The sequence below is a fragment of the Vicia villosa genome, unplaced genomic scaffold (assembly GCF_029867415.1).
Source record: "Vicia villosa cultivar HV-30 ecotype Madison, WI unplaced genomic scaffold, Vvil1.0 ctg.001413F_1_1, whole genome shotgun sequence".
NCBI classification, from domain to species: Eukaryota; Viridiplantae; Streptophyta; class Magnoliopsida; order Fabales; family Fabaceae; genus Vicia; species Vicia villosa.
Window position 1 is genome coordinate 332,239 of NW_026705608.1, and position 27,953 is coordinate 360,191.

A 27,953-nucleotide genomic window follows, 5' to 3' on the forward strand; every position below is an offset into this window, starting at 1 on the left:
ATGAGTTGAAATCAGCACTACGCCAAAATTGATTTTTTGTATCGCCTAATTTAATAGCACTTTTAGTGAAAGTGCTATTAAAAAGGAAAAAACATATTTAATAGCACTTTTTGTGATTCACTTTTGTTGATTTGTGGACAGTAAAGAAAGGCCAGATTGTGAGAGTGGACAAGGAGAAATATCTCAGTAGCATCAATGTAAGAACATGATTATTCATTTAGCTTCATTTATAGTGAGGAATACTAACATAACATGTACAAGGCTAATGTTTCAGTATCTTTATGTTGGACACCCACCTTATTACAAAGGATTGGACTATATTTATGAAGATTGTGGTGAGGTAAACAAATAAGATAAGCTTATGTATAAGTACTTGTATGATAAGCGTTTATCTAAATGGAAATGTTAAAGTTGTATTTCTAGGTTCTGGATATGCGAATATTTGAAACAGGAGAGCATGCACTTGGAAGTAACTTACCAATTGTGTGCTATAGAGTATAATTTCAGTTATGGTAAAATTGTCTAATAATAACCATTTATATGTTTTTTTCAGGAATGTGAGCCATAACGTGCTCTCTCTGTCAATCAGCGACTTTTTTGTTAATCATTCCCGTCTTGATACCGTGTAAGATTTCTTACCGTTTCCGTAGTTCATTTCCCCGTCATTTATTTCCTTTTCTTAGTATTCCTACTAAGAGTTCATATTGTACTGTTTTGTATTTCGTACCGAATATGTATTATTTTGTCGACTCTATTGACTGTAGTCTTTCAGGTTCATCATTTATACATCAATTCATAAAGTGGAATATATTAACTGATTATTGATTGTGCATTCAGATATTGTCGAAGGCTGATAATAACACTGTCACGGAAGCCGTGGATCCTGGGGTATTTGTTACCTGCGTTGATTTGGCTCATGTCAAGAAGACTTTTCAACTTGCTTTGCTATGCACGAAAAAGAACCCTTCTGAGAGGCCTACCATGCACGAAGTAACCATGGTGCTCATTTCACTTCTTCCTGCGCCTCCAAGTAAAGTCATTGCAGCTATGGGGAAGAGTTTCGACTATGCTCCTTTCGTGGTTGATAAGGGGCAGCACCACCAAAAATTGGATGGACTACAACCTCAGCGGGTTAACAATTCTACTAATGCTCAATGGTTTGTTCATTTTGGAGATGCAATATCCAAGAGCTCCCTCTTACTCTTGGTGTCTTCTTACTATGATTCAATTTACTGACAAAAAGTTGATCAAGGGTGCAAGTAAACTTTTTTTAGTGTTTTGATGTTTCTTTAAATATAACCTTAGCAAATAGAAAAGACTTATGGTAGAAGCACTTTTTCCTAGGTATTATTTTCTCTAATGGTTTGAGTAAAAATATTCCACTTGTTTAACTTTTTGGATAGACACTGATATTGTGACCAGTGATATGGTTGCATGGTGTAACTAACTAGTAGGCAACTCATGTCTTAAGTTATAAAATATTTATATGAAAAGTTTAAGTGTTTATTTATTTTCTGTAGTACTATCATAATTCAAGATTTTTTTTCTTTGGGAACTGTTCCATTTACACTCATGTGAATTTGTGAAACGTGCTTCTGTTACCGGGCTGAATTCCCAAATGGGAAGGTAACCTTTTAATTTTGCATTTGTTAACACCTTCATTATGTATGGGAAAATATTCTAATAGTTCTGAGTTTTCCTTTTGTTTAGAAAATGGTCGTTAAGAAGATTGAGTGTCGACACTGTCCTTACATCAGGAATATAATTTTCTTGAAGCTATTTCTAATATGTCACGCTTGCGGCATCCAAACGTTGTCACACTGGCTGGATATTGTGCAGAACATGACCAACGGCTTCTAATTTATGAACATATTGGAAATGGAAATTTGCATGACATGCTACATTTTGCTGAAGATAGCAGTAAAGCTTTACCTTGGAATGCCCGTGTGCGCTTAGCTCTTGACACAACCCGGGCCTTAGAGTATGTATCATAACCAATAGCAAATACATAAGCAATTATAAGATAAACACTTATATGTATTGTTTATCAGGTACTTGCACAAAATTTGCTTGCCCTCAGTTGTACATAGAAATTTCAAATTAGCAAATATATTACTCGACGAAGAGCTCAAACCTCACCTTTCAGACTATGGCTTAGCTGCTCCGACACCAAACAACGAGCGACAGGTTGGTGAAAGATGTTTCATTTTCTTTCATGCATTTCTGTACATGATAATATTAGTATCTTTTCTTAACGCACTACATAAGCAAAGTAATTTACGTTAAGTTTCAACTCAAATTGTTGGGTCATTCGGTTATAGCGCTCCTGAGTTTGCATTATCAGGAGTATACACTGTAAAACGCAATGTTTACAGTTTTGGTGTTGTTATGCTTGAACTTTTAACTGGTTGGAAGCCACTTGATAGGTGAGTGTATCATAATGCGCAACTGAAATTAATCTTCAAGCCAATTACTTTATTATTTGCCTTTGATTATATAATCTTTCTTTTCTGGATGACTTCTTATATCCATTTTGTAAATTTTGTGCAGAATGGTGTAAACTTGTTCCTATCCAATTCCAGCCTTCATTACATATCTATTTATTTTGATACTAGTTGAAACATATGCCTACCAAGAGAAGGGAATACATCATAGTCACTGATACTAGTTGAAAGTTGTGATGTACCTAAGAAATAAAAAGATAGGATATCATAGATGTTCTACTCATTGGTGCAGAAAATTAATCCTGTTGGAGACTCTTTCATTACGTTACAAGTTATGTACTATTGTGGTAAATTCTTGTTAGCATGTTATTATTTCACCCTTACTTCCCTTAGCATCACTTATGTTTGGGTTAGTTTTAGAGAATATGACTATTTGCTTTGGGATTTGGATTGAAGTGCTCTTAGTTGGAATGCATGCATCTACAAATTTGCACACCAAAAGAATGATTTTGCGTACAAATTTTTTTATTTTTAAAAGATGTACTACAATAGCGTTTTGTAAAGAGTGCTATTAATCAATTATCCTATAATAGCACTTTTAAGAAAAAACGCTATCAAACATGGGCCATATATTAGCGCTTTCATTGAAAGTGCTATTAAACATGTAACATATATTAGCGTTTTGTTTGAAAGTGCTATCAGACATGTGTCCTATAATAGCGCTTAGTTTAAAAGTGGTATCAAAGTCAAATCAAAAAATGCGCAAATAACTACTTCAATAGCACTTAAAGAAAAACGCTATTAAAAAATAATACTTTAATAGCACTTTTAAAGTGCTATTAAACAAAAAACGTTTACAATAGCGGCGCGGTTAATAGCGCTTTTAAGTGCTATCAAAAACAAAAAAAATGCTATTAAATAGCTTATTTGGCGTAGTGCAGGCATGATTAAGCTTACCGAGATGATGCAAGTGTTGATGGCTAGGACTGATCCCCCTCAGAGGACTGTTATTTCCGAAGTCTCCACTGCTGTTGTTGATCCTTTACAGGTTTAGAAGCCACCTTCTACTTGGCCAGAATTTGGGTTACCTGAGAATTTCTCTCCAACATATGTCAATGCTTCTATGGTGGGTCAAACTTCGAGGAAAATATTCTAACCTCCGGTCTTTTCTGAACATCCACCTGTTGTTCATACTACTGCTCAAGTTGTTCCAGTTCGCTATGACAATCCTCTCTATGATTACCGTTCTGTTGGTTCTCGAAGTGTTAGTCAAGGAGATTGTGGTGAAGTTGAAGAAGTCCGTGAGCAATATCAGGCATTGGAAAAGAGGCTAAGAGCCATGGAAGGAAGCAATTTCTTTAGTGTGCTGATAATATGGGTCTTGTTTCAAATCTTGTCATGCCGTCCAAGTTCAAAGTTCCCGAGTTTGAGAAGTACAAGGGGCATACTTGTCCAAGGAGTCATTTGACCATGTACTACAGAAAGATGACTGCTTACACCAACAACCAGAATTTGCTCGTTCATTGCTTTCAAGACAGTTTAAGTGGAGCTTCGTTGAAGTGGTACATGAGTTTGGAAAAGGGTTGTGTTCAAAACTTCCAAGATTTAGCTGATGCATTCATGAAACAATACAAGTATAATCTGGATATGGCACCTGACCGTCGTCAACTTCAGAACATGGCTCAGAAGGAAAAGGAATCTTTCAAAGAATACGCTCAACGTTGGAGAGAATTGGCTTCCCAGGTTGAACCACCTCTGGCTGAGAAAGAATTGACTGGAATGTTCATGGATACTCTCTCCCCTTTCTACTGGGAGAAAATGATTGGAAGTGTGTCCTCAAATTTCACAGACTTGGTTACTATTGGCCAGAGACTCGAAGAAGGAATCAAGAATGGGAAGGTTGCTAATGTTGCTGAATCCTCTGGTGGATCGAAGAAACCTTATGGAAACTTCCACAAGAAGAAGGAGCATGAGACTAATGCTGTGTCAGATGACAGAAGGGGATCTCGTCGTAGACCTCAAAATGGTGATCAACCTTATGTAGCCGCTGTGGCTCCTGTGCGAATTCAAGCTCCTCAACCTCAAACTGCTAAACAGAATCAGATTCGTAATAGGGTCGACTTTGATCCTATCCCCATGACTTATACAGAACTGTACCCTGCTTTGGTCCAGAAAGGGTTGATTACAACAAGAGCTATGCCGCCTCCTCGAAATCCTCTCCCTGATGGTTTCAGATCTGATCTCCATTGTCCTTTCCATCAAGGTGCAGCAGGCCATGATTTAGAAAGATGTTTTCCTCTAAAGGAAAGAGTTCAAGAGTTGGTGAGATCAAAGATGCTCTCTTTTAAGGATATGGGTCCCAATGTTGTCACTAATCCTTTGCCAGAACAGAGTGGCTGAAGACAAGTCAAAGCCCGATTTTCCTAAAGCCAAGTGTTTCAGACGAGATAGCTCATCTTTGTTGCTGATTAGTCGCTAGGCCTTGTTTCTGTACTGTTTGCATTTCCTTTATTGTGTTGTTTACTTTTAGACTTTGTTTTTTTTCTGAATGGTGATTTTAATGAAATGAGCATTGCATATTTTGAATTCATTTTCATCTACTATGTTTATGTTTATGCCTTCTTTTACAAAACTTTTTCTTCCATCTGCTATTCTCTATCAAACTTGTGTTTTATGCAAAGATTGGAGGGAGGATGATGACAACGAAATACCCAAGTTGTTGAACTGTATGCTTTCGAATAAAACTTTGCTGATGATGTACAGGCATTGTTTCAATTCCCAAACACTGGAGAAATAAGGAAGTTAATCCCTTGTCAACCCCTCTGAGCCTTCGAAGTTGGTGTTTCTTTCTGTATGAAAAAACCCGCATTTTAAACCTGGGGCAGAGTAGTTCTCAATTAATTTGGCTGTGCATTCTATTTTAAGAGAATCATTCAGTACACCTTTCCACAAAGGTTTCAATCGCAAGCGTTCCTCCGCATACATCAAAGAAATGTTGGAGATGTCAATCAAAAGCCGATGATAGTTCATCAATCATTAAGCAAGGCATTCACTATCTTTCAAAAAAAAAAGAGTATCAAAAAATATATAATCAAAGAAAAGTCTGCTAAGTCAAAACCAAAGATGACTTAGGCGAAAATAAGGGCATCCCGCTGACTGTAAGTTCAAAATAAACTGTTCAGGCAAAAGTTAGGGATATCAAAAGAAAAAGATGAAAAAAGAGAAGTCAATAAATTCCTCAAACAACAAAATGTTGTGATATCAAAAGGAAGAAGTGACTGCCATCTCAAAAGTTCTCTTTGCTTGTGAGCTATCATCATTACAAAGGTGCAATTCCAGAAGCCTCTTGGAACCTGAATGCATAAGTTGAATTAACTGAGTTGTAGGACTGGAGATCATCACGAAGGGGGTGGGAACAATCAAATTTTGAGCCTTATATCCTTTGTTTCTTAAACCATGAACCTGGCCACGTTACAACCTTTAAAAGACCTAATTGAAGCAAGGTTTGTTTGAAAGCATACTACAACAAGGCTGCGTAAGCTGACTCCCATGAGATTTTCCAATCATTTGTTTTGATATCATGCCTTTGCTTTATCTTTCACTTTGAATGTCTTAACCTTTATGTTTTGACCAGTGATTCCATTTGCTTTACATCAATAACATCATTCCAATAATGATTTTGATTTCAAAAATATTCTTTGAGCATTGCATTAAAATTACCATTCTTGAATGAACATTTTATTTGTAAGTAAGCACTCATCTTTCAGGAAGTTCAAACAGTCGAAAAACTTGATCAGTGATCCTATCAGGGGCACGTTACTTCAAGATCCTGTTGTTCAGATGTTCATTCAAGATTTGTTGATCAGAACATCCTTTCAAGACTTGTACTGGGGCAAGCCATCCCAACATGCATTTTAAGAACTGAAGCCATGATCAGTTCATCCCTAGTACAGTTCAACTGAATCCATGATCAGTTAACTTGCAACGATTAGTCAATCAGGGGCCATATTCTTCAGCAATCCCCAAGCAGTTTTATCAGCCTTCCTCAAAGGATCATCGTTTTGATACAGTTACCGGTATAATAGAAGTGTGTTTAGGCATCTTCTTCCCAAGCAGAGTTGGCAGAGTTCTCGTGTTGAGGAATCAGAGTTTTAATCTTGCCTCACAAAAGAGTCTCCCTCAGTTGTCACAAACAATTGCATTGCATTGATCATATATCATGCATAGAAAAATTCAACATCATGCATTGAAACAAATTTCATACTCATTTGCATTTTTCGAGGTTCTGTTGCTATCAACATCTTCACCTTGAGATCAAAGTCCAACTTACTTGGCACCCATCCAAAACAGATACTTGTTTGTCTTGTCCGTCTAGTGTTGTTCCTAGATGTATCTTTTCTTCTTTCAGTGTCATTCCTGAAAGATTTCAATCATGTTTTATCTTGGTTCCCTTCAAACATGTTTTATCTTGATTGTCTCTAATCATGCTTTATCCTGATCGCTTTCAATCATGTTTTATCTTGGTTCCTTTCAAACATGTTTTATCTTGATTGTCTCTAATCATGCTTTATCCTGATCGCTTTCAATCATGTTTTATCTTGGTTCCCTTTAAACATGTTTTATCTTGATTGTCTCTAATCATGCTTTATCCTGATCGCTTTCAATCATGTTTTATCTTGGTTCCCTTCAATCGTGTTTTATCTTGATTGCCTCCAGTCATGCTTTATCTTGATCGCTTTCAACCGTGTTTTATCTTGGTTACCTTCAATCATGTTTTACCTTGATTGTCATTTGATGTTATCCAATCATGTTTTACCTTGATTATCCCTTAATGGCATCCAATCATGTTTTACCTTGATGGACCTGTGATGATTATCTAATCATGTTTTACCTTGATTGTCCGTTGATGATTATCCAATCATGTTTTACCTTGATTATCCTTTGACGATATCCAATCACGTTTTACCTTGATTGTAAGTTGGTGTTGCCCAATCATGTTTTACCTTGATTGTCATTCGATGTTGCCCAATCACGTTTTACCTTGATTGTCATTTGATGTTGTCCAATCATGTTTTACCTTGATATTCAATTGATGTAGCCATTTTCATGTATGCCTCTGATATTCTCTATTGATTCTTCCTGAAGTTCAATCATGTTTTATCTTGAAAACTTCTGTCGACTGTCTCTTTCTCCTGTGGAATCCAAGTTTTATCCCTGGATGACACGTACCTTTTCCCCAGTGGAATCCTTTCTTATCTCCCTAGTGGTGTTATACTTCCCTCTATTCCATAATCATACTTGATGCATCCATTAGCATCGCATCATACCTTAGGTTCAAAAATTGTATGTTTTATATTTAAGTCTCTTCAATTACGTCGAGCCGAGGATTTTAACCCTCACATCTCCGGATAGAAGAAACTTAAATAGGGGCATCTGTCATACCCCAATTTTTGACCCTAAGGTCATACATCATTTGCATTTCAATCATCAATCAAGAGTTTCATCTTAAAACTCTGCTCTCGGTGTTATGCTCATTTCATCTGTAAGAGGGATCATCAAACACCAATGTTTTTTGTATATATATGTTTTACTAACCAAAATACCAAAAATATTGCCTTGTGCTTTTGTATGTTTGTGTTTTGTAGGTATCAAGTCAAACTACCCATCAAAAGGAGCATTTTTCAACAATTGCACTGTGCAAATCGATTTGCATAAGGTGTAAATCGATTTACACAACTGATTTTGCCCAGATTTTGCTTCTGCCATCAGTGCAAATCGATATGCATAATGTGCAAATCGATTTACATAACTATTTTTTCCCCAGATTTTGCCTTTTTCAGCTATGTAAATAGATTTGCATAAGATGCAAATCGATTGCACCAGTGCGAATTTGGAAAAATGAGGGCAAATTTCAGCTTTTGAAAGTGTTGACATCATTTTCAAGCATGGGAAGCATGACTTAGTTCTCACATTGGATTTCCTACATCATTTTATCATGAGCCCTCATGTGATTGCATCAAGACCATTGGATTTCATTTTTGGCTCCAAAACCTTTCTCCAAGCCTAATTCTATTTTCCAATCCTAACTCCAAGCCACAAAAATTCCCAAGCCTAGCTCCTATAAATTGAGGCATTCCCCTCTTCATTTTTCAAGCTTTGATAGCCAAGAAACTTATTGCAAATTCTCTCCTCACCTCTTCCAAACCCATCACTCAAAGCTCTTTTTCTTCCACACAAATTAGTGAGTCACATCTTGAACCTCACTAATTTAGAGCTAAACCTCAACATAAACACTACTTTTCTTCATCAATTGTGAGAGATCAAGGCTTGTGGTTGTGTGTTCTTGAAGAAGATTCAAAGTTTGTGAAAGATTTGGTAAAATTCTAGATCCAATCCATAATTCAAGATGTGATCCATTGTTGTTTATGCTTGATGCACCTTTGGTGCTATATTGATGAGATTTGCTTGCTTACTTGATACATTTTCGTGCACAAATTGATCCAAGATCACAAGGTGTTTGGTTTTATGTTTAAACAAGTTTTCTTCTCTTTACTTGCTGTTTTTTTTGAAAACTGTGTTGTGCAAATCGATTTACATCTTGTGCAAATCGATTTACACAACTGAAAACTGCACTGATTTTGAAAACAGAGTTATGTAAATCGATTTACACTCTGTGCAAATCGATTTACACTGGGCAGAATGCTGATTTTTGTGGTTTTTGACTTGTTTTTGGTTCTAACTCATCTTCTACTCCATTCTTTTGATATTCTCTTTGAATCACAAGTTAGAGGCCTAATTTCTCTCTAATTTCAATGGACTTAGGGCGTCGATAGGATGAGAATCCAAATCCGCAAAATTAAGTGATTGAAATTATGGATGAAAGGAGTTTTTAATGTGGTTCCATCTTTTGTTTCTTTTTATTTTGATCGATGAAAGTCTTAATACCTTGAGAATTCTTATGGATTCTTGGTAAAGACTAGATCACTCACCATTTTTCTTTTCGTGCGGTATTGCTTTCGGAAAACGATCTACATATCGTTCTTCTCGCATGCATTAGCACATAAAGTTTTGACCGGCCTCGTTGTAGGGTGATTTCTACATAAATCACTTGGCGATCTGCTTAACATAGCGCAATATTTCGTGTCCCGAATCAAAAATATCAAATATGGAAGAGAATTGTATGCGGTTGATTTAAGACTTATAGAGGTTTATCGTGTAGTCGCTATGATTTTATCAAGCTTCTGATAAATTTCTATTGAATTTAAATCCGAGTACATCCTTCACTCACCATCGATCTTCATTACTAACTTTGATAACATACTTGACAAGTTTCAAGATGGTTATCTTTAACATCTAACAATTGACTTTAATTTCCGCACTTTATTATATTGCTCTTTATATTTCTCGCTTTATCGCTTTATTTTATCATTTCATCATATTTACATTCCGCCATTTTCCTTTTGTCCATTTGGACGTATGTTTATGCTTCCGCTATTTTTCTTTTGTCCACTTGGACCATACTTTATTTTTATGCTAAAACACTAATAAATAGCAAAAATCTAAAAAATACCTAAGGCTCTCTTTTGGACTATTGGTTACTATCCTGAGCATTTTGGAGATTCGGACTTATGGACTTAAGACCTCTGGACCCTTATTCTGTTATTACTCTGCTGTTATTCTGTCTGTCTGGCATTGGATTGTTGTCTGTTTGTGCATGCAGGTATTTCCTTGAAAGCCCTTGATGGTTAATTCCAAGGCATTGATATAAGGATTTTACCCGAAAACAGCCGTTACTCTGCCCGATTTTCGTCAGAATTTTAATGTGCTTAATGCGAAATGGTGCTAAGATAATAAGTTCATCTGGATCCCCAAGTGATAATGTGTTGGTTTAGTATTGATATTCCAAAGGATGGGAACTCTACCTTGACTCATAATGTCAAGTGTTGGCTTCTTCTTCGGTTAGACTGTTTCTTTCCTTAGCTTTTATTTTACGCACTAGGTTAGCCTCTTCATCTCCTCCCATTCTTAAATTTTCAAAATCTTCTCCCTTTTTCAAAAACCTTCTTATGTTTGCAATCTTTTCAAAACCTTTTCTCTTAATATCTTTTGCCCTTAGTGGCCTTTTTCTTCAAAAAGTTTAGATACTATTAATTATCGAAACGAGTGGTTATACCCCACGATTTTGAAATTGATTGATATAATGAGATCTTTTCCGCGTGAGAGAGCTAGTGACATACTCGTTGATTTTATCCGAGTTGGAGCCCTTCTTTCATTTGCGATGCAAAGAACTCGTTTGTTCTCATGCTCAAGATCAATGGCTGAGTATTTCTCTCCGACGACGATAAAGTGTTTATTCGTTTTTAAAACGCTTTCCCTTTTAAGCGGAACTACATTAGCTCTGACTTCTCCATTGCACCGAGGAGGTATGTAGGCACAAAGCTTAACGCTTTGCCGAGCTTATTTTAAAATAAAATAAATCGTTTTCTAGCACACACGACACAGATTTTCAAAAAGGTTCCTGTGGAGTACCATAGATATGAGGGGTGCTTAAAACCTTCCCCTTGTATAATCAACACCCGTACCTAAGATCTCTTTTTGTTTTAAAGACAAACTTTGGGTTTTTTCGTTCTTTTCCCATTTCCTTTGGAAACAATAAAGCGCGGTGGCGACTTTCACTGAAATATTGAGTCGAGTCAATCTTATGGCTTCGATCTCAGATTTTCCCCGCTACAGTATCAAAGCAGACATCATGCTCTGCATCTAGGTGAGATCTAGGGAAGTTACTTTCTGATACGATGGACAAAGAAGGAGGATTTTTGAACAGACCACCTGTTCTGGATGGAAGCAATTATGACTACTGGAAGCCACATATGGTGGCCTTCTTGAAATCCATAGACAACGCGACTCTGAAGGCAGTTTTGAAAGGTTGGAAACATCATGTCATTGTGGGAGCATATAAACAACCCACTACTGAGCTAAAGCCTGAAGAAGACTAAAGTAAAGAAGAGGGTGAAATAGCTCTTGGAAATTCTAAAGTCTTGAATGCCATATTCAATGGAATTGACAAGAACATCTTCAGATTGGTGAACACATGTGAATTAGCTAAGGATGCATGGGAAGTTCTTTAAACTGCTCATGAAGGCACATCCAAAGTGAAGATGTCAAGACTCTAACTGCTAATCACTCAATTTGAGAATCTGAGGATGAAGGATGATGAAAGTATTCACGACTTTTATATGAATGTTCTTGAGATAGCTAATGCGTCCAGCGTGTTAGGAGAAAAGATACCAGAAGAGAAACTGGTGAGAAAAATGCTCAGGTCCTTTCCCAAGAGATTTGACACGAAGGTAACTTCCATCTAGAAAAGCTCAAGACATTAATCGGATGAGGTTAGATGATCTAGTAGGATCTCTTTAAACGTTTGAGTTGAGCATCAATGATAGAGCTGAAAAGAAGAACAAGAGCATAACTTTTGTAGCCAACACTGAAGATGGAAATGAGGAATGTGATATGGGTTCAGATGAAGGAATCTCCAATGCTATAGTACTGCTTGGGAGACAATTTAACAGGGTGATAAAGTAAATGGGCAGGAACCCAAGATCAAATGTCCAGAACAACTCATCTGACATTCACAATTCAAATGATGCTGGAAGAGGGAAAGCTGAAGAAAAGTCCTCTCAAGAAAAAGGTGTACAGTGTTATGAATGTGAAGGTTTTGAACACATAAGACTTGTGTTTCCTACATACCTTAAGAGACGGAAGAATGGCCTATTTGTAACTTGGTCTGAAGAAGACTTTGAAAGTGACCTTGAAGACGAATCTGCCAAACATGTAAATGCTTTAACAAGCATATGGACATTCGATGGAAACTCTGGTGATGGTGATTCAACATATGATGAACTAGCTGCATCATATAGAGAACTGTGTCTCAAAAGTGTTGAATTGTGTCAAGAAAGGGAGAAACAAAAAGGTCTGTTAGGCCAATTGAATGCAACAAAGAAAGAACATCTGAAAATTATCTCTGGACTGGAAGAAGAGGTGAGCTCTCTAAAGTTTGAACTTGACAAAGTTCAAAAGTATGTTAGAATGTTTAATAATGGGTCTGACTCGCTTGATGAAATTCTTCACGTGGGAAGAATGACAGGAGCCATGAATGGCCTAGGTCTAAATGATAAAAAGAAGCCAGCCCTAGATTCTAGTCATCCCAATACTGGATAAAATATGTTAAATCAAATGTCTCAACATCTTGATAAGAAGAGTATGGCCTTTGCCTCGATCTCAGAAAACTCAAAAACCAAAGAAGAGATGAGCCCTGAAAGCTTATCCGATGATCTAGCTATGTTGAGAAAGCAGTTCAACAACATATCAAGGAAGCCCTGGTTGAATCATGAAGGGTATGAACAGGTAAAACAAATCATATACCTCAAGAAGCATGAGGGAGGCTTAGTTGCGTTGTTATACCCCAAAATTTGCCCGCATCTTTTTTCAAGAAAACTCCAATCTGGAAATTAAGAGTCTCATATAATCATGGATTTTTATTTCCACAAATATCCTGACATATGAAATACTTAGTTTTTAGAATTTTTCTTATACAGTAATTTGGCTTGCAGTTGAATTTATTCTTACGCAAACGCCAAATACTGTTTATTACTTCACACATGCTATTTATTTATTTACAGATAAATAGTACTGACACAACTGGTACAGAGTTAAATCTTTTTGCAGGCGCAGAATCAGGAAACTCATACTGTACTGGTAACAGTATATTAGTTATTTATTATGTCCATGTTGTTAACAAGTCATGTAAATAAACTTTCATTTTTCACATAAAACAAAAACAACAAAAAAAAGAAAATTAACTTTGACTGTTGATTTTTCATTCTAACTGCTACGTCAATATCTGAACAGTCAATTGACAGCCAAACTGCTGGCAATACAATTCTCAGCGTTTTGTACCATCAATCAAATCAATCTTTCACAATTCAAAATTCCAAGATTTTTGTTCTAGAAGTCTTCTGAATATCACGCGATTAGCAGAGACTCAACACTGCACAAAAATCAGGTACGCTTAACTGTCTCCTACACAAACAGTCCCTGACTAGGGTTTTCTTGTTTTTACAGGAGAAACAAGCTTTTGAGACCTCAAATGGATTTCATGCACATCCATATATCTAAAAGTACAATCATACAAATTTTCAAACTTCAATTCAATCAGACGCACCGTCAGCAGCTCAAACAGTCAACAGACGACCCGTTTGACCAAAAAAGTCAACAGACAGTCAAAAATGAAATTTTTTGTCAAAGTCCATATTTTGTCAAAGGATTCATCATTTTATCATTGGATGATCATAATTCATCAAGGAAAGATCAAAAATCAACAAAACCCTAAGATTCAAAATTAGGGTTTTTGCCTGAAAAGTCAACTCAACTTTGACTGGTCATAACTCTCTCATCCTTCATCCAAAAAATTCAAACCAAAGTTCATTTTGAAGGAAATTCAATTATCTTTCAAATGCAATTGATCCCATGGTCATTGCATTCACCATTTGAAAAATATGACCAAAGACATTACAGGTCATTTTCAAAGTCAACAAAAAGACACTTTTTTCAAAAGGACACACAAGGAGCATCAAAAATCATTTTGACATGAGACCAAAGACATTGGTTATAGGACTCTTTGAGGTTTCCAAAAAGTGCAAGATCTCCTTCATATGACAAAAATTGAGGGATTTACACCTTGTTGAAGTTGGCTAAATTTTGGGAAAATGCATGAAATCAACATTGATCAAAAATGTATTTTTTCCAAATGGGGCCAAGTTTTCATGATTCAAACATCATTTCCATAATATTATGGGCCTCCCACGACCAAGACAAGGCCCATACCATTTTTATCCATTTTTGGCATAATTTTATCTTATTTTAAGATTAAATTAAAAGAAAAATGAATGGATAATGGTTAGATTACAATCTAAGCATGACTCACCCAAGGAATCTCTGATTTTCTGCAGAGAATTGAAGAGCAAGGCAAGAGAATTGAAGAGAAGAAGACTTGGTCAACAATTCAAAGGTTTTTAATATAAAAAAATCAAGAATTCCACAAAGGCAACTAAAGGCTTCTTAGCTTCAATTCTAAGCACTTCAATGCCTATATATAGGCTACAATACTTCAGCAATGAAGGGGGAACGAATTCAGAATCAAACTCTTGCTTGTAATACATTTGTAACCTCTTAAAATATTCAAAGAATTTTGAAATTCGAATTCTAAGTTTAAGTTAGTTTCAATACAAAATAAACACTCAAACACGTTCCTTGAACTTCACTGAACCTATCCAGATCATTTGCAAGCTTTGAAACTCATTGAATGAAACACTACAGGTCACGATTTGTCCAAACTAAAACTGACTTGTATCTCATAACACAAGCATATCTAGCACGATGTAGACATATATTTGAACTTGGTGTGGTGTGTAGATCATTTCTGGAACTTTAATTGAGTTTTAGACGCTTACACACGAAGTTACCATTCTAGGGTTCATAATCTCAAAATTAGGGCTTTCTGAAATAGGCAAAATTAGAGGATCTAAGTGGTACCATTGAGTTCGTATGGATCAGACGAGTTGAATGGACAGGTCGTGCCAAATTTATTTTTACGTTTGACCCTATTCGCTATTTTGCAGGTTTAAGCATCATGTATTATAGCGCTTTTTTACAAAAGCGCTGTTATAAGTGTTGTCTGGAGGTTGAAGACGAAGACGTGTCTCCCCCCCATTGGTTCAGACGCGCGCGTGTTTTTTTTTGAATTTGTCTCTGATTTTGTGCTTTGCAGGTGTAACTTTTACCACGTGCCTCAATCTCTGGACCATCTGATCTCATTTAATGAACCATCCAACGCCTCAGAATGAATCCTCATACCATGGACTCTCAGATTAATCACACATGATCATGTATCCTTTTATTTTCTATTTTATTTTAATTTTTTTTGCAAAATTAATTAAAAATAGTTTTAAAAATCCAAAAAATACACAAAAAATATTTTTAGACTTCTAAAATAATATATTATTTTCTGAAATAAAAATATTTTATTTTTCTTCAAAATTTCAATATTTTGCATAATTAATTAGTATATATTTATATATTTGCTTTTTAATTATTCTAACCAATCAAAAAATCATAAAAAAAATTGTTCTTTATATAAAATATTGTTTATATATTATAAACTAATTTTGTACATATTTTGAATAATTTTCTCTCTAAGTTTTAATTATTTGTATAATTATTTGCATAATTATGTTTTAATTAGCTTAATCAATTTCAAATCAATTTCAAAAATTCCAAAAAAATTAGTTTTGTTTTAAAATTAATTGACAAATATTTTGTACATATTTTAAACTTAATTTCTAAGTTTAAATCTATTTTCATCTTTTTTCTTCATTTTAATTTAATTAATCATGCATTAATTATAATTAAAATCAATCATAAAAAATCCAAAAACATGCCTCTTATTTTTCTTGCAATTTAAATTCCTAGATAAATGTATAGGATGTCAAATTCATGTAAATAGGCTAGTTTACATTTCCTGCACAATCAATGTAATAGCGTAGATTTACTTTCCGCCCTTTACATTTCCGCATTTTAATTTCCAGCAAATATAAACTGCGTGTATGTCAAAGATAAAATTGAACCGTTAGATCACTAACTCCAAAAGATAAAATATCTGAATTCAAACACAAATCACATTTGCACTTCTTAAGGTAATCCCTTCTCATTCTTTTCAAAATCAAAGTCAAAATTCTACTATTTCGAGTACAAAATCGAACCTTTTGTTTGTATCCGGTGAAAGGATAGATTTTTAAAGGAAATAGGATAAAGACCTTACAACTCAGGGTAGACCTCCTAGTTTGCTTGCTCAAATCAAAACAAACAAAATTCTCATACACTGTTTTTTTTTCAAAACTTTCCAAAAAGACAATATTTTGTATACATCCAAACACGGATCATTACAAAGTTAACGTTCTTTTCAAAACATCTTTCGAAAGATAAACAAGCATTTTGTATACATCCGCACAAGGATCATTACAAATTCAATTTACAAAAGTATTTGAAACCACATATGAGCATTCTAAAGCAATTGAAAAGTGATCGAAAAACAAGTGAGCTAAGCAAACTTAAGAGCCCATGGATAACCATGGATACAAAGGGTGCTAACACCTTCCCTTTGTATAACCTACCCCCTTACCCAGAATTTCTTAAAGGTCTTTTTTCTGTTTCTTTTATAAACCTTTCCTTAATTGGATAAAATAAAAGGTCGGTGGCGACTCTGTGAATTTTCAAAAATGCGAAAGCATAAGCGATAAAAAAAGAGTCAGTTCACGTATCTCTCCCGCTCAGAGGTATGGCCCGAAAAAAACGGAGGTCCACATGCGTCATGGTCAGGGGAAAGGCTCAAAGGAGAAAACAGAGAGAAATCAGTCAAACAAGAAAATATAATCATTGAGGATCTTAAAGAAGACGGTGTGGTGTTAAACTCAAACCAACACAACATGACTCAAATGAGAAGAAGGTCAAGTACTGGTACCATTGTGAAAGATGAGAATCGTCGAAGTGAAAAATCATTGAGGAAACCAGAAATCTTGACTCCAAAAGCCAAGTTATGATAATTAAGGAGATCTCTCAAAAGCACAAGCAGAAGATGTCGAGACTTGTTTCCCAACATCTGAAGATAGCACAAAAAAGGTACAATAGCCCTCAGAGTAAATACCCAAAATGCGATCATTGTGACAAGTTTGGTCATTCAAAGGCTTCATGCTACAATTTGATTGGATATCCCAAACATAGGCTGTCTCATTAAGGGATGTTAGAACAAGATTTGTTCTGATCAATATTCTTAGTTTTGATGATAACAATGTATATGAATTTTGTATGAGATAATGTGGTACTCTAATTCTATGCAATTTCCATTTCAGGAATCACATAAAGAGTGTGCACAAAATCAGCGCAAGAAGCACTGACTCAGAAGGTTCAGCATGCAACATCAGAACATGGTCTGGCAAGACATCAGAAGATGGTCAAGCAGAATCAGAACATGGTCTATGGAAGCATCAGAAGAACTTGAGATCAGAAGCAGAAGCACTGAAGTTCTCATGGTATCAAGCTAAGAAGCACTTCAAGGTTAGAAGACAAGAAGATGCTCTGCACCAAGCTGTTTGACTCTGATGATATTCAAACGTTGTTTACACAAACATCAGATCAGAAGCAAGTACAAGATGGCAGGCTACGCTGACTGACAAAAGGAACGTTAGAAGCTATTAAAGGCAACGTCAGTAGACACAGCGAAAACAAGGCTCGAGGTAGTTGACAAAAGAGTGAAACATTAAATGCAATGCTGTACGAATCACGCAAAGCATTAAATGCTCCCAACATCATCTTCTCAAACGCCTATAAATAGAAGTTCTGAAAAGAAGCTGAATACAACACTTTGCGCAAACTTACATAAATGCTGTCAAATTCAAAAATCTCTCAAACTTCATCTTCAACCTCACTACATTGCTGTTGTAATATCTTAGTGAGATTAAGCTTAAACTTAAGAGAAAAATCACAGTTGTGATAATAGCTTATTAAGAAGCATTGTAACTCTTATAAGAATTTGAATACATTTATTTGTAAGAACTAGAGTGATCAGGTTGTGATCAGTATACTCTAGAAAGTCTTAGAGGGTATCTAAGCAGTTTGTTCCTAGAGTGATCAGGTTGTGATCAGAATACTCTAGAAGACTTAGAGGTTATCTAAGTGGAAAACCATTGTAATCTTGTGTGATTAGTGGATTAAATCCTCAGGTGAGGTAAATCACTCCAAGGGGGTAGACTGGAGTAGTTTAGTTAACAACGAACCAGGATAAAAATCATTATGCAAATTGTTTTTATCTTACAAGTTTTAAAGCTACACTTATTCAAACCCCCATTTCTAAGTGTTTTTCTATCCTTCAATTGGCATCAGAGCGCCGGTTCTAAGGTGCAAGCACTTAACCATGTTTAGAAAAGATTCAGGAAGAGAAAAACGCTTAAGTCAAGATGGCTGGTGAAGATCCAACACATACATCTACATCTGGCTCTGCTGAGCAACAAAATGGAAATGGTAACAATGGTTATACTAGACCACCAGTATTTGATGGTGAAAACTTTGAATATTGGAAAGATAAACTTGAAAGTTACTTTCTTGGTCTAGATGGTAACTTATGGGATCTTCTGATGGATGGTTACAAACATCCAGTGAAAGCTAGTGGTGTAAAGCTTACAAGACAAGAGATTAATGATGATCAAAAGAAGCAATTCAAAAATCATCACAAGTGTAGGACTGTTTTGCTGAATGCTATCTCTCATGCTGAATATGAGAAGATATCTAACAGGGAAACTGCCTATGACATATATGAATCATTGAAAATGACTCATGAGGGAAATGCCCAAGTCAAGGAGAATAAAGCTCTTGCTTTGATCCAGAAATATGAAGCCTTCAAGATGGAGGATGATGAAAATATTGAGAAGATGTTCTCAAGATTTCAAACGCTAATTGTTGGTCTAAGAGTCCTTGACAAGGGATACACAAGGGATGATCATGTCAAGAAGATCATCAGAAGCTTGCCAAGAAGATGGGGTCCTATGGTGACTGCTTTCAAAATTGCCAAGAATCTGAATGAAGTCTCTCTTGAAGAATTGATCAGTGCTCTGAGGAGTCATGAAATTGAGCTGGATGCTAATGAACCTCAGAATAAAGGTAAGTCTATTGCATTAAAATCTAATTATAAAAAATGCACTAACGCTTTTCAGGCTGAACAAGAAGATTCTGAAGAATCAGAATCAGAAGAAGAAGATGAACTGTCCATGATCTCCAGAAGGGTAAACCAACTCTGGAAGAGCAAGTAAAGGAAGTTCAAAAACTTCAGAAGTTCAAAGAATCCTGAAAGAGGAGAATCTTCTGGAGGCAGAAGATCTGACAAGAAAAAGGTCATTTGTTATGAGTGCAATGAGCCTGGACACTTCATGAATGAATGTCCAAAACTTCAAAAGGAGAATCCCAAGAAGAAGTTTCATAAGAAGAAAGGTCTCATGGCAACATGGGATGATTCAGAATCAGAATCAGAATCAGACTCTGAAGGCGAGCAGGCAAACCTTGCACTAATGGCCACAGTGGATGATGGATCAGAATCTACATCAGAATCAGATTCTGAAGAGGTATTTTCTGAACTATCTAGAGAAGAGTTAGTTTCCAATTTAACTGAACTTCTGAAACTCAAGGCTCATCTTAGTATCAAATACAAAAAGCTGAAAAAGCTATTTGATTCTGAAACTAAGAAGCTGGAAGTGGAAAATTCTGAACTGAAGGAAAAAGTTTTAAAATTATCCAAAGATATTGGATCTCCTTCTGAATCAGAAAAATTCATTCCTAGCCTCAATCATATTCTGAAAGAATATGACTCGAGCTTCAGAAAGTTTCTATCTAGAAGTATTGGCAGAAGTCATCTTGCTTCTATGATATAAGGTGTTTCTGGAAATAAAAGGATTGGCGTTGGCTATGAGGTTGATACCCCACACAAATTTGAACCTGCTGATGATATGAAAATCACATACAAGCCATTGTATGACCAGTTCAAATATGGCCACTCACATGATATTAGGCTCACTTCACATGTCTAAAGCTTTCATGCTACACACACTAAGAAGCATGAGACACAACCTAGAAAATATCATGCTGCCAAACCTAAAAAATATCATGTTGTTCCTCCTGTTGTTTATTATGCTAAACCCAAGTTCAATCAGAACATGGGGAAAATTAACAAGAAAGGACCCAAGAAGTTATGGGTACCTAAGGAGAAGATAATTTCTGTTGCAGATACCCTTAGCAGCAAAGAAGACAAAGCACAAAATGTCATGGTACCTGGACTCTGGGTGCTCGCGACACATGACGGGAAGAAGGTCTATGTTCCAAGACTTGGTGCTTAAGTCTGGTGGAGAAGTCAATTTTGGAGGAGATCAAAAGGGCAAGATAATTGGCTTTGGAACCATAAGTATCAGTAACTCTCCTTCCATAACTAATATACTTCTTGTAGAAGGATTAGCGCATAACTTATTGTCCATAAGTCAATTAAGTGACAATGGTTATGACATAATCTTCAATCAAAAGTCTTGCAAGGCTGTAAGTCAGAAGGATGGCTCAATCCTATTTACAGGCAAGAGAAAGAACAACATTTATAAGATTGATCTTTCTGATCTTGAGAAGTAGAAGGTGACTTGCCTTATGTCTGTTTCTGAAGAGCAATGGGTCTGGCACAGAAGATTAGGACATGCTAGTTTGAGAAAGATTTCTCAGATTAACAAACTAAATCTGATCAGAGGACTCCCAGATCTGAAATACAAATCAGATGCTCTTTGTGAAGCATGTCAGAAGGGCAAGTTCTCCAAACCTGCATTCAAGTCTAAGAATGTTGTCTCTTCCTCTAGGCCGTTAGAACTTCTGCATATTGATCTGTTTGGACCAGTCAAAACAACATCTGTCAGAGGGAAGAAATATGGATTAGTCATCGTAGATGGTTATAGCCGCTGGACATGGGTAAAGTTCTTAAAACACAAGGATGAGTCTCATTCAGTGTTCTTTGAATTCTGCACTCAGATTCAATCTGAGAAGGAGTGCAAAATCATAAAGGTCAGAAGTGATCATGGTGGTGAATTTGAGAACAGATTCTTTGAGGAGTTCTTCAAAGAAAATGGTATTGCCCATGATTTCTCTTGCCCTAGAACTCCACAGCAAAATGGAGTTGTAGAGCGAAAGAATAGGACTCTACAAGAAATGGCCAGAACCATGATCAATGAAACCAATATGGCTAAGCACTTCTGGGCAGAAGCAATAAATACTGCATGTTATATTCAGAATAGAATCTCTATAAGACCTATTCTAAATAAGACTCCTTATGAATTGTGGAAGAACAAAAAGCCCAACATTTCATATTTTCATCCTTTTGGATGTGTATGTTTCATTCTGAATACTAAAGATCATCTTGGTAAGTTTGATTCTAAGGCACAAAAATGTTTCCTTCTTGGATATTCTGAACGCTCTAAAGGCTACAGAGTATACAATACTGAAACATTGGTTGTAGAAGAATCAATCAATATCAGATTTGATGATAAGCTTGGTCTTGAAAAGCCAAAGCAGTTTGAGAATTTTGCAGATACAGATATTGATATATCAGAAGCTGAAGAACCAAGAAGCAAATTTTCAAAAGCTGAAAATCTCAGAAGCAAAGAATCAGAAGATCAAGTTGCTGCATCTGTAGAGAATCTCAGAATTTCTGAAGATCCAACAGTCATAAGATCTTATAGACTCACCTCAGCTCACTCAGAAGATGTGATTCTTGGAAAGAAAGATGATCCTATCAGAACTAGATCATTTCTAAAGAATGGTGGTCAGAATCAGTGATCTGAATCAGAAGATGGAAAGTTCTATTCATCATCAGAAGAAAATGCAATTCAACACAGCTGTCATCAAGTGTTTTCTGATGGTGAACACGTGTTTGCACGATTGGTAAAAGCGTGAGTGAAACTGATGGGACGCCGCCGTAGGTAACTGTGTAAATCATTTCAATTACCATGTTCTCTCACCTAACGTCACTCATCATTTAATGCATTTGATTTCAATTGATTCTGTAACTGTTCATTCTCATAATTTAATTGCATTCTTTTTCAAATCCGCCTCTATAAATATATTTCAAATCATAACGTTTATCTTTTTCGCTCCCATTCTCTCTCTCTTCTTGCATGCATTTTTGCAACCTCTTTGCCCTTTTCTCAAACCCTAAACACAAACCCAGAAAAGTTTCAAGTGATCTCAGTACTGTTTCAATGGCTGCTTCATCTTCTCTCAATGCTGGTTCCTCTGTTCCTCTACATCTTCAAGAAGAAGAACAACAAATTGTTCCTGTTATCTCTTGCTCTTTACCCAAAGATGAGTTGGAAGTTATCTATGAACTTATGGTAGACTTTGATAGTCTTGAAGAACATGAGTTTCACCTTAAAGAAGATATCATATTTTAAGGTTGGACTTCGTTATTTGCTGAGTTCTGTGGACCTGTTTACCCAGAACTAGTAAAGGAATTTTGGGTGCATGCTGTTGTAGCCCCTAAATTAATTTTGTCTTTTGTTCATGGGAAGTTTGTGGTTGTTACTGAGAACATCCTAAGAATGATGTTTGACCTAAGAAATGCTGAAGGTGTCTTTGAAGCTAATAAAAGAGCAGATTGGAATGTCGTTCTGTCTACTCTTTATACAGATGTTGAGAAAACAAAGCGTGTCAAGGACATGAAGGATCTCTACAAAATCTGGACCAAGATTCTTCTGGGGTATTTCTATAACAGAAAATCAACCCACTCTGCAGATTTTGTCAACAAAGAGCAACAATACATTCTGTATTGCATTGCCCCTCAGAAGAAGGTTGATATTATCTACATAATCTTCAACCACATGTGGACAGTTGTGAGGGATTCCAGAAATGCCTTCAGAACAAAGAAGGGTAACATTATTCCTTTTGGAAGAATTATTACCAATCTCCTGGTTCATTCCAAGATTGTTGAAGACTTGGAAGCTCAAAAGATCATCAAAGATCTTATTGTTGATACAGGAAGCTGCTTGAATGCTTTCACTTTGAGAAAGATGAATGTTATTGAAGCTATCAAACAAACCCCTCAACCTCTTCCTGGAGCAAGAAGCAGAAGAGATCCTGTTCTTGCTGACTTTGAATCCTTCTTCAGAAGTGAGCTGCCAGAAGTTAGGACTAAATATCTTAACTCTCTCAAAGAAGAAAAAGACAAAAATGCTCCTGCAAAAGGTGGTCGCAAGAGAGCTTCTACTTCTAGGCCTGCTGCTTCGAAAGATGTTTCTGAAGCTGCACCGGAAGCTGTTGTCAAGATGGAAAGAAGGACAAAGCGAAAATTTGATCATCCTTCTGTCAACCAAGAGAAGGAAGTCCAAGGTGCTGTTGTTGCTGCTGTTATTGAAAAAGTTGTTGAAGAAGAAGTTGCTGCTGAAGAAGTTCAGGAAGTTTTAGTTGAAAATGAAAACAATGAAAAAGAGACTACTGAAAAAAAGAAGAAGAAGAAGAAGAAGAAGAAGAAGAGAAAGTTGAAAAATAAGAATGTGGAAGATGGAAAGGATGTTGAAAAGAAGAAGAGAAGAAAAAGAAAATTAATCATTGAAGCCTCGGAGGAAGAAGAAGAAGTTCCAGAAGCTGTGAATCGGCAAGAAGAAATAAATCAAGAACCTGCAACTTAAGAAGTTGAAGGTCAAAAAGCTGTTGATAATGAGAAGGAAAGGTTGGAATCTGCCAGAAGAAGAGAAATTTCTCTTGGGAAGGCAAAGATTGTGGAAGAGAAGAAGAGCAAGAAGCAGAAAAGACTTGAGGCTGAGATTGAAGCGATTCAGAATGTGTCTAAAGGTATACATCTTTCTGAACCTGTTTTTGTTCCTACTTTACATTCAGAAGTTGCACCAATAAATGTTGCTCAAATCCCTGAACTAGAAATTCAACCAGAAACAACCCCATCAGAATCACCTATAACCATCCATGTTCTTACACCTCCTTCTTCTCCTCTAACTAATGTTCTTACTCCTCCTCACTCACCTATCACAAACGTTCCCATTCCTCCCTCTCCATCCTCAACCAACATTGCTTCTGAACAGGCCCTTGAGACCCTTGTTCTTGATATCCAACCCCTTCAAACTCTCCTTCCACCTCACACAAATATATTCACTTCTCAACCTCCACCTCATGCAAACTATGAACCCATTCCTTCCACCTCACAAAATAATCCTTCTGTATCTGACCTTCTAGATTCTGCATCACATGAGCAATTGCTTCGTGACTGCAACTACACACCCAAGCCTCGTCCTGAACCTGAGCTAGTAGTGTTAGAATCTGAGAATGAAGCAGAATCATCTCTCTGTCTTGATAGAGAACCTCAACCCTATTCTGTCCCAAAACCAGATTCTGCTATAACCAAAATAAAATCTCGCCGAGCATGCCCTATTGGTGTAATTTATGAAATGGTAAAGAGGAATGTCAGAAGAGTCTTTGACACTCTCAGAATAGCTCATCATGCTGGATTAAATGATGTTGCTATGCGAAAATTCTGGAGAATCTTCAGAAGAAAAGCAGATGCTTGTTTTCAAGAACTTCAGGAAATTTGTGTAGAACTTGCTCCACGACCCTGTGGAATTCTGAGGCACTATGAAGATTTTTGGTTCAGTCGTCTTGGAGGGAGATATTGTTTTGAAGAAAAGGAATTCATTGATGACCTTGCAGAAGTCAATCCTTGCAGGGATATTGTTGTTTGGAGACCTAAGTATCCAGTTCTGACTAGAGACTTCAAGTGGCTGTTTGACTTTCTGAGGGAGAATCCTTCTGAGAAGTCCCCAAATATGGTCATTCCAGAAGTTGTTTATCCTCCAGAAGTTGAAGGTCCTACTCCACCAAGGAATCTTGCTGCCATTCTTCAAGCCCTTGAGAATGGAGATTCTGATCTTCCTGCTCCTGAGTATGAAGAAGATGCTTCTAGGGAAGAAGCTGGTGCTGAAGATCACCCTGCTGGGAATATTCCTGTTGAGGAAAATCATGATGATGATCTGACAATGGATGCTGCAGTTGAGAATGTTGTCCCTTTGAACAGAAGTTGTGAAGCTTCTTCTGGTGAACCCTCTCTTCTGGTGAAGACTCTAGAGGTTATTCAGAAGAATCAAGCTGATTTGGCTTCTCGCATGGACAAGCAAGATGATATCAATGATGAGTTAGTTTCGCTCATTCATGGTGAAGCAGGCTGAGAGCAATGCTGGGATTCATGACATGCTGGCCAAGATTATGTCTAAGCTAGGCCCGTCGTAGTCCTTTGTGTCTTAGTTGTTTCTTCTGTTCTTGCATCTGTTTTCTATGCATCTCCCTTGTATCTTCTGATAATCTTCTTTTGGAATTCAATGAACATTATCTTCTTTTCTCTCATATTGTTTGTTTTTCATCTAAATCTTTAATGTTTTTTGATGTTATGACAAAAAGGGGGAGAAAATGTGATAAATGATCTGATTTATGTTATCAGTTGCTGGGAGTAAGTCTCCACATTTCTAACAGAATTTGCAAGTTCTATGTCTTTGAGTGTTTTGCAGGATTGAAGACATTCTAAAAAGCTCAACATGAGAAGCAAAGACATGAGGAAAAGCAATTCTATATAGAAACAAGCTCATGAGAATTGAAGCAAGCTGAGTGCTGTGAAGCTTCAAGATCAGAAGCAAGAAGGAAGAATGCTTTGATATTCTGATGATAGAATATGCTCTAACACATTCTTATTCCTTATATGTTCTGATGCATGTTTTTGTTCTTAATATGCTCTGAAACATTATTGTTTATGCTCTGATACATACTATATGTTCTGGTACATATTTTATGTTCTGATTCATTCATGCTCTGACTTTTGTCGTTTAGTTTGTTCTGTAACATTTCAGGATGTAAAGATGCTCTGATGATGCTCTGGTACATTCAACAATGTTCTTATACAATCTAGCATGCAATGATTCAAGAAGAAATTCAAAGCTCTGAAGCTGTCCTTTGGAAGCAAGAAGCAGAAGCTATGAATTTTCTGAAGATCTAAGCATATGTGATCGTCTCAACTGAAATGGAAAATACTCAGGGAAGTCCTTTATTTATAAATTTCTTCCAGTATTAATTTCAGGGGGAGATTGTTAATCTCAGGGGGAGACATATTCACACACTATGTTTATATGCTTATGCTATAACTGTGTAATTATCTTTAGCCGTCTGATATTTTGATTGCAAATTCATATCATTTATATATGTTTTTGTCATCATCAAAAAGGGGGAGATTGTTAGAACAAGATTTGTTCTGATCAATATTCTTAGTTTTGATGATAACAATGTATATGAATTTTGTATGAGATAATGTGGTACTCTAATTCTATGCAATTTCCATTTCAGGAATCACATAAAGAGTATGCACAAAATCAGCGCAAGAAGCACTGACTCAGAAGGTTCAGCATGCAACATCAGAACATGGTCTGGCAAGACATCAGAAGATGGTCAAGCAGAATTAGAACATGGTCTATGGAAGCATCAGAAGAACTTGAGATCAAAAGCAGAAGCACTGAAGTTCTCATTGTATCACGCTAAGAAGCACTTCAAGGTCAAAAGACAAGAAGATGCTCTGCACCAAGCTGTTTGACTCTGATGATATTCAAACGTTGTTTGCACAAACATCAGATCAGAAGCAAGTACAAGATGGCAGGCTACGCTGACTGACAAAAGGAACGTTAGAAACTATTAAAGGCAACGTCAGTAGACACAGCGAAAGCAAGGCTCGAGGTAGTTGACAAAAGAGTGAAACATTAAATGCAATGCTGTACGAATCACGCAAAGCATTAAATGCTCCCAACGGTCATCTTCTCAAACGCCTATAAATAGAAGTTCTGAAGAGAAGCTGAATACAACACTTTGCGCAAACTTACAGAAACGCTGTCAAATTCAAAAATCTCTCAAACTTCATCTTCAACCTCACTACATTGCTGTTGTAATATCTTAGTGAGATTAAGCTTGAACTTAAGAGAAAAATCACAGTTGTGATAATAGCTTATTAAGAAGCACTGTAACTCTTATAAGAATTTGTTTACATTTATTTGTAAGAACTAGAGTGATCAGGTTGTGATCAGTATACTCTAGAAAGTCTTAGAGGGTATCTAAGCAGTTTGTTCCTAGAGTGATCAGGTTGTGATCAGAATACTCTAGAAGACTTAGAGGTTATCTAAGTGGAAAACCATTGTAATCTTGTGTGATTAGTGGATTAAATCCTCAGGTGAGGTAAATCACTCCAAGGGGGTGGACTGGAGTAGTTTAGTTAACAACGAACCAGGATAAAAATCATTGTGCAAATTGTTTTTATCTTACAAGTTTTAAAGCTACACTTATTCAAACCCCCCCTTTCTAAGTGTTTTTCTATCCTTCAAGGGAAACATACTGATATGAATCCAAAGACAAAGAAAGCTTTCATCCATGGGACATGTATGAAAACTGTGTCTCAAGACATAAGCCATGTTATGTATGGAAGAAGATCCAAGTCTATGAAGGCTAAAGGTTCAAGAGGAAACAAAGATGCAAATGTCATGAGTGATAACTGATCGGAAAAATAACAAGTGTACTATTTTGCCTCTGTAGTAATAAAGGGAAAATTCCCCGAATATCGATCTCAAGGACTGCGTGATATTATAGAGTTATTAGGAATTCAATTAAACAAAAAGCCTTGGGGTTTTTGGTTTGGAAACTATAATTGCAAATAAAAGTAAAAGAAGTATTTGGCCAAATATGGGTAATCTGCCAGGGTAGGTGTGTGCATTAACATGTAACAATTCTGAACCCTTGTTTCCTAACAAAATTCAACTTATCAATTACCAGTTCTTAAGGGTGTTTGCTCCTAAG

At 36.3% G+C, this 27,953-nt stretch overlaps 1 pseudogene; it reads left to right on the plus strand.

The window, feature by feature from the left end:
• The first annotated feature begins 732 nt into the window (after positions 1-732).
• On the plus strand, positions 733-3,202 carry LOC131635035 (protein STRUBBELIG-RECEPTOR FAMILY 8-like; annotated as a pseudogene).
• The last annotated feature ends 24,751 nt before the right edge of the window (positions 3,203-27,953 follow it).